The sequence below is a fragment of the Panthera onca genome, chromosome B3 (assembly GCF_046562875.1).
Source record: "Panthera onca isolate mPanOnc1 chromosome B3, mPanOnc1 haplotype 2, whole genome shotgun sequence".
Classification (NCBI taxonomy): Eukaryota; Metazoa; Chordata; class Mammalia; order Carnivora; family Felidae; genus Panthera; species Panthera onca.
In genome coordinates this window covers 85,855,748-85,868,721 of record NC_138344.1, presented here as the reverse complement: position 1 = coordinate 85,868,721, position 12,974 = coordinate 85,855,748, and the positions used below count along the sequence as shown (strand labels likewise).

At 38.2% G+C, this 12,974-nt stretch overlaps 1 protein-coding gene and 1 long non-coding RNA gene across 20 annotated transcripts in view; both read left to right on the top strand.

Moving 5' to 3' along the window:
• The window catches only part of SLC25A21 (solute carrier family 25 member 21), a 481,661-nt gene that overhangs the window by 35,567 nt on the left and 433,120 nt on the right, over positions 1-12,974 (top strand). The gene's annotated exons all lie outside the window — the stretch shown is intronic.
• LOC132669569 (uncharacterized) overlaps positions 1-12,974 on the top strand; it is a 138,320-nt gene that overhangs the window by 25,723 nt on the left and 99,623 nt on the right. For 11 of the 18 annotated variants that reach the window (XR_013556139.2, XR_013556133.2, XR_013556143.2 and 8 more), the window contains one exon: positions 2,711-2,814. The exons of 6 other annotated variants lie outside the window; for them this stretch is intronic. This is a non-coding gene — a long non-coding RNA (uncharacterized LOC132669569). Of the gene's footprint in view, positions 1-2,710; positions 2,815-6,561; positions 6,799-12,974 lie in introns of those variants that run through there. One more of the 18 variants, XR_009606185.3, reaches the window with a different exon arrangement.

Below are 12,974 nucleotides of genomic sequence, written 5' to 3'. Positions count from 1 at the left end.
GAAGATCGATTCAAGTTACATCTGAAGGGAGTTCTCTGTGCCTCTTGGATTTCAGTGCCTGTTTCCTTCCCCAGATCAGGGAAGTTCTCAGCTATGATTTGTTCAAGTACACCTTCAGCCCCTTTCTCTCTCTTCTTCTTCTTCTGGAATTCCTATGATATGGATATTGTTCTGCTTGATTGCTTCACCTAGTTCTCTAATTCTCCACTGATAATTCTGGATTTTTTTTTTAATCTCTCTTTTCCTCAGCTTCCTATTTTTCCATAATTTTATCTTCTAATTCACCTATTCTCTCCTCTGCCTCTTCAATCTATGCTATGGCTGCCTCCATTTTATTTTGTAACTCATTTATAGCATTTTTTTAGTTCCTCATGACTATTTTTTAGTCCCTTGATCTCTGTAGCAATAGATTCTCTGCTGTCCTCTATGCTTTTTTCAAGCCAGTGATTAATTTTATGACTATTATTCTAAATTCTTGTTCTGTTATATTGCTTAAATCGGTTTTGATCAATTCGTTAGCTGTCGCTACTTCCTGGAGTTTCTTTTGAGGAGAATTCTTCTGTTTGGTCATTTTGGGTAGTCCCTGACGTAGCTCCAAACTGCAGGGCACTTCCCCTGTGCTGTCCGGAGAAACTTGTGTTGGTGGGTGGGGCCACAGTCAGACCTGATGGCTGCCCCCAGGCGCTGCTGGGGCCACAGTCAGACTGGTGTGTACCTATCTTCCCCTCTCCCAGGGGCAGGACTCACTGTGGAGTGGTGTGGCCCCTGTCTGGGCTGCTCGCACACTGCCAGGCTTGTGGTGCTGCTTTGATGGGATCTGGCCAAGGGCATATTAGGGTGGATCCGCGAAGGTGCACAGGGGCAGGAAGAGCAGGTTAGCTAGCTTTGCCATTGGTGGTCCCCTGTGGGAGGGGCCCTGCAGCACCAGGAGGGAGGCAGGCCCATTGGAGGAGTGGATCCACAGAAGCACAGCATTGGGCATTTGTAGGGTGCAAGCACCTTAGGTGAGGGGAACTGGTTCCCTTTGGAATTTTGGCTGGGGGATGGGAGAGGGAAATGGTGCTTGCCAGCGCCTTTGTTCCTCCTCCGAGCTCTGTTGTTCCAGGACTCAATAGCTCTCCCTCCCAGCGTTCTCTCTCCCTCCCCTCTCTTCGAGAGCAGAGCTGTTGACTTTTAAAATTCCAGATGTTAAGTCCCGCTGGCTGTTAGAACTCACACAGTCCATACCCTCCGTTTTTGTGAGCCAGACCTCAGGGGCTCTGCCTTGCCTGGTGGACTGCCCCTCCACCACCCTGGCTCCCTCCTGCCAGTCCCTGTAGCACACACTGCTTCTCTGCCCTTCCTACCCTCTTCCATGGGCCCCTTGTCTACGCTTGGCTCTTGAGAGTCCGTTCTGCTAGTCTTCTGGCAGTTTTCTGGGTTATTTAGGCTGATGTGGGTGGAATCTAAGTGATCAGCAGGACGAGGTGAGCCCAGCATCCTCCCATGCTGCCATCTTTTCTCTCTTCCCAGTTGTATGTAGGATAAAAAGAGATATGATGAAAGACTTTGGGACCATATCCTTAAATAGTATCCAGATTTTTTAAGATTGTGATATCATGTGTCATACATTGGAAAACATAATTGTGCCTAATTTATATGAACAAATTGTTCCTATAACAATTGTTATATGTTAAATTGTTAGGTACTTTCAGTTTCTTTTGACACTTACTCAATTTAGGGAGACATTGCCACAATATTTGGGCAGTTGATTCCTTCCCATGGTGCTAGACCATAAACATATAATGATGTTTAATGGGTCCATAGACTTGGAGTCTTTTGAAAGAGAAAGGAAAGGGATTTCTGAACACCAGGATCTTCCATTGAGGACTGCCTGCTCCTAGTCCATTTTTATTCAAATAGAACAACAATAATCATAACTCATAAAGTAAATATTAAGTGCTTTCTAGTTGTCAGAAAGTGCTAGATGGTTACACCTTCTGGATCTAATTATTGTTTGTAAAGTAATAGCATTTGGGTAACTGATTTTCTGCTTCTTAACCTAATCATAATTGTTTTGTTTTTTTTTTTTAATAATTGCTTTCTACCATCAACTGGAATGCAGGAGTTACCCCTACTTATCCCTCCACCAAGTAACACAATTAAAAAAAAAAATCTAACCCATTGTAAAAACAAGGAAGCCAGAGAATGTCATGTTTATTGCAATCCTTTTTTTCTCTTTGTCCTCTCTAGACTTATATTTCAATTCCACATCATAGATTTAGTGCTAGAATGAAATGTAGAGATCATCTAGTTCATTGCCTTGTTTTACAGTGGTCTTAGTAGATCAAATGGTTTTCAGAAAAACTTCTAGCTAGTGGCAGACCAGGAGTTTGTAAATTACAGATTCTAGAATTTTAGAGAATCTTTTCTAAGCAGTTAAGTTGACCTAAGTATTACTCTGTTCTGTATATGACTCTCCAGTATATATGCATTTGCAGTCCTCGTATTAGTAGAGTCCTTCCTTGGAGAAGTAAAATGTTAATTTCCCAATTTTACATATATGGAAACTGACACTCTAAGAAGATGTGATTGGTTCAAAGGTCACACAGCCTTTTCGTAGCATAACCAGAACTAGAGCTTTGGTGCCCTGGCTTTTACCTAGTGCAGAGCTTTCTGTTGATAGCCATCCATTCAGATCCCATTCACACTTTACCCTGTATTTGCACAGAGGTAACATCTGTAACCAAAAGTGGTCTTACTGATACTTTCAACCTTGGAAATCAAACCCTTCAGTTCAAGAAAGGAATCATTACAGCCCAGCCATATGTTTAGGTATATATTTTTTATCTTTGCTATAGGTAACAATAATATATTGGGAAAACCTATTAGTGTTGTATGTGCCCTGTAATATAACTGTAAGCATTAGGCAAAGGTGATATGAAATTTAAAATTCTGTTATTATCCAATGTCCTAAGTCAATGCCCCCTGAAGGAAAAATAAAATGAGAAGGAAGAACCTTAAAGAGGATAGCAATTTTTCTTTCTTTTAAAACCTATACAACTTAATTTGAGGAATTTGGAAAATATAGAAAAGCATAATGAGGAAAATTAAAATCACTCATAGTTATTTGGATACATTTCCTACATTTCCTTCTAGTCTTTAGTTTATGTCTTTATATATAGGAATCTCATGATACATTTTATAAAATTTCATGTTTAAATTATAGTATAAGGATATTTATCATTTTATGAGTATAAACACCACCTTTTAATAAAAGTATTCCAAAATTTATTTACTGAATCCCCTGTTGTTGGATATATCGTTCTTTCCAGTTTTTCACTATTTACAACACATCGTTTATTTAACTAGGAAATTTTGAGACCCTAGTTAGAGGGAGTGTGTGGTGGGGCACATGGCATTAAGTGGCATATTGATTTGTAGTGTTTTTATTTTTTATTTTTAAAAGTTGCTCCATAACAAGGAAAATAACATTTTTTGCTTTCTGTAGACCTGGACATTCTTACCTTGTCAGTTATACGTGCTTGTTTTCATTGTTGATGATTGAAATTGAGGAATTGGAAGGACATTTACTGTAAAGCAGGCTCACTCAGCCTGGCTCCATTTTTTTTTTTTTTTGTTTTTTTAAATGTTTATTGATTTTTGAGAGAGAGAGAGAGAGAGAGAGAGAGAGAGACAGAGTGTGAGGGGGTGGTGGGGAGGAGCAGAGAGAGAGGGAGACACAGAATCAGAACCAGGCTTCAGGCTCTGAGTTGTCAGCACAGAGCCCAATGCAGGGCTCAAACTTGGCAACAGCGAGATCATGACCTGAGCAGAAGTCGGACTTCTAACTGACTGAGCCTCTCAGGCGTCCCAGCCTGGCTTCATTTTAGTGTCACTCCTTTTTATCTCCTTCCCCAGAGCCCCCCAGATTAAATTAGTCCAAGATGTCACTTTAGGGGACTTTGCAACAATCTTGAAGTCTTCTCTTTTTCCAAGTGGAGAAGTTTTTCAGGTACTAAAATGCCTTAGAAAACAACCAGTTGATATTTTTAACATTCTTCTTACTCATTACATTATAGAAGTAATTTCTCATTATCTGTGAATATAGGCCCTAAGGATTCATAGGGCACATGTTTTACACCACAGTTATTCTCTAGGGAAGCAAGTGTCTGTTTGACATTGAATTTTATTTTATTTTATTTTATTTTATTTTATTTTATTTTATTTTATTATTTTTTTGACATTGAATTTTAAATACTGAAGACCTAATGGCAAATTGTCATCTGGTATATGGGCCTATATATACAAGGATTCAAACTGTTTTATAAAAAGAACAATTTTTGAGCAATTTTGAGGTTATTGATAATTTTGATTTATGGTATTTTGAAAAATAAGTTCTCTGTCAGTGGGAGAGAAGAAAGTCAATATAATATTTGGACTGCTGTTGGTATTCAGGGCAAAGAGAAGGAGGCTGCAGCCCATCTTATAGTGAAATCTTCCCTGATCCTCAAATGGAGTTACATTTCCTTCTGTCTGGAATCTGAACTTTGTTTAGGATTTCAGTGTTGTGTTCATCACAGTATATAGTATTATTTCTTTGCGTGTGTCCATTCTAAGCTTCTACATGAGGCTACTGTGCACACAGTCTGCAGTGTGAGTTACGCTCCTCGAGATGGGCAGTGTGTCTCCATCTGCGTCGCCCGCAATACAATCAGCGCCTTGACAGAAGGAGTTGAGTTACTGCCATTTTTGTATGCCCTGTACGTAGCATAGGACTAGTTCACGGTAGCTGTTCATTACTTTCTTTTGAATGAATAAAGGAAAGAATGAGCTACTGTCCAGCCACATTCCTCTCTACTCCCTAGACTATATTCAGGTAGTTGGTTGCCCAAGTTAAGAATTTAGTTATGAAAATTCACTTGCACAAGCACTAGTGGGTAGATTCATAACAGATTAAACAAATGTGCTGGAAAAAAATTTAAAGAGCTGTTCTTAATCTAACACAGCATTTCCCCAAAATGTGTGTTATAGAACACTAGTCCTGCAAGATGCACTTATTTAAATAAATTTGGGAAACACACTACAAAATTTGGTGTACTACATCCCCCACCCCCCCCCATTGAGGATTGACCATGTAAATCAGCATTTTAAAGGTTCGGAGAAATCAAGCAGTTCCCTGTTCTTTATATAACTTGAGTTTTCCAAACTTATGTGACCACATCCCCTTTTTAATTTTCCATCCATCTTTCTGCCTTTCTGTCTACCTACCAACCTGTCTGTCTTTATTTTTAAAAGTGAGCCATATAGTTTGAGATTTAACAGCTTGGGCTTTGGAACCAGATATGCCTGGGTGGAGTGTTGGTTCTGCCATTTACTTGTTACCTTCAGCAAATCAGTTTGTAAAGCTTCAGTTTCTTCACCTGTAAATTGATGTAATGATAATGTCTACCTTAAAGGGTTATTGTGAGGATTAAATTATCTGATATATAAAAAGTGTGGGCACACTGCCTGGTACATGCCATATGTTCAATGTTAGCTCTTACTAGTTTTGTTTACTATTTGCTATATATCTTGGAAAACCGTGACCCATAAATAGGTGTTTGAAGGGGAGTTCTTAGGATTATCTGGCCCCAATTTAGTCTTATTTAATTATTTCATTGATTAATAATTGATGACTTCTTGGGGTGACTGGGTGGCTCAGTGGGTTAAGTGTCTGACTTGGGCTTAGGGCATGATCTCATGGTTTGTGAGTTCGAGCCCCACATTGGGCTCTGTGCTGACAGCTCAGAGCCTGGAGCCTGCTTCAGATTCTGTGTACCACCCCCCCCCCCCCCGCCCCTCCCCTCCTCATGCTCTCTCTCGCTCTCAAAAATAAACATTAAAAATTTTTTAAAAATTAAAAAATGTATAATAATCACTTCTTAAGCCAGGTAATTGTTCCTTCCACTGTGTTTCTGTAGTACTTTTTTCACCTCATATATTTATTATTGTCATCATATTCTCTTATTTATGTTTCTTTTCTATTTCTGTTGGGAAGATTTGAAGGTCTTGATGAAATGTAAGATACATTTAAATGGATGACAACGATGATAAGGGGTCTAGAATCCATTTCTAATGGGAGTGTTTAGTCTGGAAAATAAAACATAATGAAGGATTGTACTATGAAACTTAGATTAGATTTGCATGTAACTCTAGAATGCATAATTTAGATCTGTTGGTAAGAGTTACAAAGTAGTTTAATGTAAGGGTTATAAACAATTAGAGGAATTCAACAAGAAAAAAAGAATTATTCCCTGTCACAAGAGACATTCTCAGAAATGTCAGGAAGGAGTTAGGGGCCTATTAGGACAAGGCATCATCTTAATTTTTCTGGAGATCATCAAGATGGTTAAGTTCCTCAAGAAAGAAAAATGTTCTCATGACAAGAAAAAGAAACTTCTCATAGAAGAAAAAAAAATCTAACTATTTGAAATTGTGGATGTTAATTAACTAACCTTATTGTGGTAATCATTTCACAGTACGTACATCTATCAAATCGTTATGATGTACACCTTGAACTAATACAGTGTTACTTGTCAGCTATATTGCAGTAAAACTAGGGGGAAAAGAAGAAAAAAAGGCAATATAGAGCATGAGAGAGACTACTGCCTGTACAGACCTGAATTTACTTCTGCCTCTGGACTTTGGGAGACACTTGATGAAGGACATGACTTTCCAGCTGGCTCTTGAAAGAAAGAAAGATTGGAGTATGAGATGAGATGAAGTCTAAGGAAGGGAGTCAGTTTCTCCAGCATGAATTTTCCACTCATGGTATTTAGTAAGGTCAGCACTTTTTAGTTAATACAGGTTACATGCTGGTATCCATACATTGCTAAATTTTTACGTGTTTCTCTCGCTCTTTTTATACTTCCCTCCTCTTATTTGGCATTTACATGCTATTTTATTCCCACCCAATAAGTCAGTGAGATTAAGAATACTTTTTATTTAAAAATTTTTTTAAAAAAATATTCATTTTTGAGAGTGAGAGAGACAGAACATGAGCAGGGGAGGGACAGAGAGAGAGAGAGGGAGACACAGAATCTGAAGCAGGCTTCAGGCTCTGAGCTGTCAGCACAGGGCCCAACAGGGGGGCTCGAACTCACGGACTGCAAGATCATGACCTGAGCTGAAGTTGGATGCTTAACCGACTGAGCCACCCAGGTGCTCCAGTGAGATTAAGAATATTAACTGCGCTGATGTTCACACAACTTACTTCAAGGTAAAAGTCACACCCCTTCACGTAATCGGTCAAAAGAAAGGACCAAATAACTGAAGACGTGATCACTCCAATACGATATCCTGAAAAACCAGGGGTGCTTTTTTTCGATAATTTTAGCAAGCTATATCTAGGAGCTTGTCAAAAATGTTCTTGAGGGGTGCCTGGGTGGCTCAGTCGGTTAAGCGGCCGACTTCGGCTCAGGTCATGATCTCGCGGTCCGTGAGTTCGAGCCCCACGTTGGGCTCTGTGCTGACAGCTCAGAGCCTGGAGCCTGTTTCAGATTCTGTGTCTCCCTCTCTCTGACCCTCCCCTGTTCATGCTCTGTCTCTCCCTGTATCAAAAATAAATAAAACGTTAAAAAAAATTAAAAAAAATGTTCTTGAATTCTGACAAAGTTTAAAAGTCACCTTTAAAGGGTGCATGGTCATCCTCAGTATGCCTTTTGGGTGTTTCCTGAAGTCATGATGGTTAAAAGGCCTTGGCCATGACCCTCTTTGCAAAGAGAAGTGTGTATTCGGAGACTTTATTAGCTTCAGAGTATCCCGCCCTCATTTAGCAAGTAACCTCAGTTCTTTAACACCTACCACAGCACTTTCAATTTTCCGTTTAGAGGAGGAGTTAAGAGAACGATGAGGCTGGCAGCGCTTATACCAGTTAGAATGTTTTCACTCTTCAAGGTGCAGAATATGTATTTTTTCTACTGACTTATACGTGGAAAAACTTCTGTGTAGTGTTCTATTATTGCAGGGCCTGCCAATGGGAATGTTGCCGCTTACTGACACCAAAAGCAACCACTAGGTAAAACAGCCTAGCTCTGAATGTTTTCCCTTGACATTTTTTTCCCCTACAATTGAGCCAACATGCCTGGTAATGAGGCTTGAGGAATGGTAGACACATAGTGTGCAGCACCTATGCAAGGGACCAAGGGGAAGTCTTCAGATATGGTGCTCCTTGTGTGACATCAAGTAGCCTCACCTATGTCCACCTATGTGTTGCAATTTGGCAGCTGTGCTTGGTGTCCTTTGTTTCTAACTCTGGCTAAAAAATAGAGAACTTAAAATCAGCATTGTTTTCTCAGAGAACTAAAGGCAGTATGGATGAACATCAAATAAGTCCTCTTTGGTCATTTAAACACATCTGTCACTTTTTGCTTTTTGTAATGCATTTTATCATAGATTTTTTAAGATGTTCTTTCAGATGACATTAAATGCATGTAAAATATATGCTTCTCATTAAAAGGTCTAAAGCCCAACTTGAATAAACTTGGAGGTGGTAGGTGAAGAGAGAATTTGGTCCAGTAACTTAAAAAGTTGTTTTACTATTTATTTTTGAGAGAGACAGAGAGACAGAGAGCACACAAGTTGGGGAGGGGCAGAGGGAGAGGGAGACACAGAATCTGAAGCAGGCTCCACGCTCCGAGCTTCAGCACAGACCCCAACGTGGGATTCGAACCCACAAACTGTGAGATCACGACCTGAGCGAAAGTCGGTTGCTTAACCTACTGAGCCACCCAGGTGCCCCAGTCCAGTAACTTTCATACAAAAATTTCTGGTTATAAGAGGAAAGGGAAACTTCTTTTGAGTCTGGTTCATTTCATAGTCAGTTTACTTAAAAAACTTTCTTGAAGTTTTGACTTACTGAATTTAGAAGGTATAAAAACATCATACATATTATTATATTTTTGTGGTTAAGTTTTATTTTTTTGTGTGGTTAAGTTTTAATATAATTCTTGTAGCTTATGTGAAGTGTGTTCTTCATTTGATAGATTCACAAAAATGTTTCTTATTTCCTATTTCTAATGTCTGAATACTGAATCTCCTACCACTCATGTTGTTAGAGCATTGGTCCATTACAACTCCTTCAATAAAAGTGAGCATGTCCTCTTTTCCCCCGCTGGGTCAATGGCCCTTCTTAAATTTGAACCCCGCCTTTAAGGATGTGAGAGTTTTGTGTCTCAGCTAGGGCAGTGGAGCTGTTTTGTCAATGAGTAACCTGTCCAACAGCTAACATGGTGGTAGCTTCCCTTATTTCTTCTAGGCTTCTCTTATAGATTTCAAGATAGTTGAGGGAGAAAAGGTGTTTTGCTAAACAGCGTGAAAATGCATATGGTAGAACCTCAGATTCTCTCAAGCTGATTCTGAATTATTGTTTTGGATCTGACAAATGGTTTCAGTAGTAGTGATCTATTCAGTATGGAATGAGAAATTCAAAATTAGCATTTTTGTTCTTTTGGAAAAGACATATTGCTCAAGAAATTGGTGATAAATTGGTCCTTTAATATTTATTTTAGCTAAATATATTTTTACTGTTGCCAATTAAGATTGTATTGCATTTCATACTACATGGGTTTTGACCCTTAATTCCTATAAATGTAATACCTAAATAATTCCCTCAACTTTCCCATTCTACTTCTCACCTTCCACCCACTTACTTTTGTAGAGCCCCCCTATTTGCCACAATGGTCTCCTCTTTTTTTGATAAATTCTTCTTTCAAGAAGGAGCTAAGACTAGGAAAATCAAATAATTAGACTGATAAAGTGGAGTTTTTAATATTAATCTGGGACAACAGGCGTCAACCAGAACTATCCAGGAACTTATTGTCACCCTACTGGAGAACAATGCACAATAAAATCCTTATAGTTGATAACACACTATAAATTTACCTCTTAGTGAGCTGTATGAATTTTAATAGAGCTCAAAGCTTTAAGTTAAAGAAAACATTCTAGTGGGGGATTTCCAGGTATCAGTTACTAGGTAAGGAAACTATTAGAGTCAGAATCAGAGAATGAGAGCCCTAAAATTAAATTCAGTGAAAATTAAAATTCAGTGAAAATTCAGTGAATTCTCTGCCTACATTTAAGGTGAGCCTTAGTAGTTGTCTCAATGCTTAAATGTCTTCAAAATAAGAAAAATAAGTTGGACTAGTGTCAGTAATAGAATGAATAAGTTAGTTGTGTATTTTACCTTTTTGGAAGGGGAGAATCTACAAACACAATAGTAGTCATTTTGTTGGTGAAAATATTTGTTTATTTAATAAAGCATATATACAATCTTTAGTGGTTGGACCTTTCTTCCAGAATGACAAACTGAGAAGTTATGTGTTTGGTATATTTCATGTGTCCAGTAGCTACTTTTGCTTTGTTATCCTATATTTTTATCTTGAGATTGTTCCTTGTATTTCAGCATTTAAGAAGGAGATGGCAGTATTGAGCCTCAGCTCGGACTGGATACTATTTGAAGTAGCTTAACATTTTTCATAAAGAAGTATCATGTTAGCTAAATTCAGTTTCATCTCTTGGGATTTTATTTTCTACCCTCGCTTCCCTTTGTAATCCCATATGGAGAATGAAAGAGTGCTCTAATATATGTTATATTAGATCTGTCAGACAAAGATACTATTAAATTACTTATACTCCTTTCTGCACATCTAAGAATGCCAATTTATGGGACACATAGAAACAACCTTCTTCTAAAATAAAATGAGGACCAGCTCTAAAATGCAATAGTGTGTTTATGATATGCCTGTTTTCCTAAGGCTTTGGCAGAAAGAATTAACTTGACGTTTCCAGAGCACAAAATACCTCACTGAGCCACATCTTATGGGAAATAAGCTGCTCTCTGGGAATACATTTTTTACCATTTCTCTTTTTTCGGGCAGTAGGCTACTGCTAAGAAAATGACTTTTTCTAGGGCTGATGCCCTGAAAAAAAGTTTAGATGATGGGAGGAATTGTTTACTTAGTCTCCATTCACATCCACTGTGTTGCCCGCATTCCAAGTTTCAAAAGGGATGATTCATATACCTTTTAGGTCTATGTTGAAAAACAAAATGAATAACAGTGCCCTTTTTCAATATCGAAAGCAATTTAACACTACATTTTTTAGGTTATAACCCATGAGAAAGATAGAATGCTACCACGTAATGTTGTAGTAAGTTGTTTTTAAAAGAATAAGCCAAGATTAGCAAACTAGGCTGCCATGTCAAAGGATCCAAAACAGCAGTTGGAATGGCACCCAATATTACAAGTTATATTTTGAAAAGCCATCCTGCCATGCTTAAAATATGTAAAAGCAATATTTTAACACGTGAGATTATGTGGTTTCTTTGAAATCTGGGCAATTACATCACATGCAAAAGATGTGTAATTGTTTAGTTTGATTGTCATTGATAGTGGGATTTTCTTTTGTACCTTAATTTTTATATATTTAAAATTATTGTTGAAATGTTATGTGACGAATAATTTATGGATTTAACTAAGCCAGCAAGCCTATTTGGTTTCCATTATATGTGAAGGACCCAACAACAACATCTTCATTTCATATTGTTCCGATAAATTTAATGACATTATTTTTTTTTTGAACCAAAAGGAAATTTCTTCTCAGCTGGATTCTTTCACTGTAGGTTTTAATCGCAAACTTTGAAAATGAGAACATAGCTATTATTTTTTATTAAAAGGATATGTTCTGGTTAGTTTGGAGAGGTCTGACTAGTAAGGGCTTCCAATAGCATGCCTAAGGACTTAAAATGTAATGGTGAAGTTAGAGAATGTAACATATGACTTTAGTACCACTGTAATCTTGTGTGTGGTGAGATGCATACATGGTGAATGTATAGGCATGGTAAGGTAGTTCTTACTACTCACAAAACTCCAATTAAAAGTAGGCTCTAATTGGGGTGCCTGGGTGCCTCAGGCAGTTAAGTGTCCAACTTCAGCTCAGGTCATGATCTCCCAGTTTGTGACTTCCAGCCCCGCGTCAGGCTCTGTTCTGACAGCTCAGAGCCTGGAACCTCCTTCAGATTCTGTGTCTCCCTCTCTCTCTGCCCCTCCCCCACTTGTGCTCGCTCTCTGTCTCTGTCTCTCTCTCTCTCCCCCTCTCTTTCAAAAATAAACATTTAGAAAAAAGAAGAGTTAAAGTTTAGCTACTCTGGGTAGGACATAGGTCTGTGCATTCAGTACTAGGCTCATCCTGTGAAGTGGGTAGAAGTGGGAGGTTGTATGTTATCTGTCATGATACTTTGAAACAAAGTGTCTTATACATAATATGTGCTCACTTACTGTTTGCTGACTGGTTTAAGTTTTATGACTACCCCTGTTCAGATAATTACAACTTAAAAAAATTTTTTTGATGTTTATTTATTTTTGAGAGAGAGAGAGAGAATGAGCAGGGTAAGGGCAGAGAGAGAGGGAGACATAGAATCCAAAACAGGCTCCAAACTCTGAATTGTCAGCACAGAGCCCAACCGGGGTTGAACTCATAAGCCACGAGATCATGACCTGAGCTGAAGTCAGACACAACCGACATAGCCATGTAGGTACCCCCCAACTTTTTTTTTTTATAGTTCATCCTTTAAAAGTCTTTTTGAACTTTCTTATCATTGTGTTAGATTGTTCTGAACAACTTCTAGTTTACATAAATAAATCTTTAATGTAAAGTTATTTAGCATGTTTTTTTACATTTATTTTTCTATTCCTCACTCTACATGGATTTCTAGGAGGTACGACTAGTGTTAGGAAAATGCTGTGCACTTGAACTGTTAGTGTTTCTACATAAAGTTAATAAGCCTTGGGGAGAGCCTTTTGAGTACTTTGGAGTTAGGGAGTAATGAGATTAAAAAATTAGCAAGTTTTTTCTCCCTTTCTTACCAGTCATTCCTGCGTCTTTCACAGAGGGGCAAGCTTTATATACTTTTGCTTAGAGATGTGTAATCCTTGATGGTTATAGAAAAAAAAATC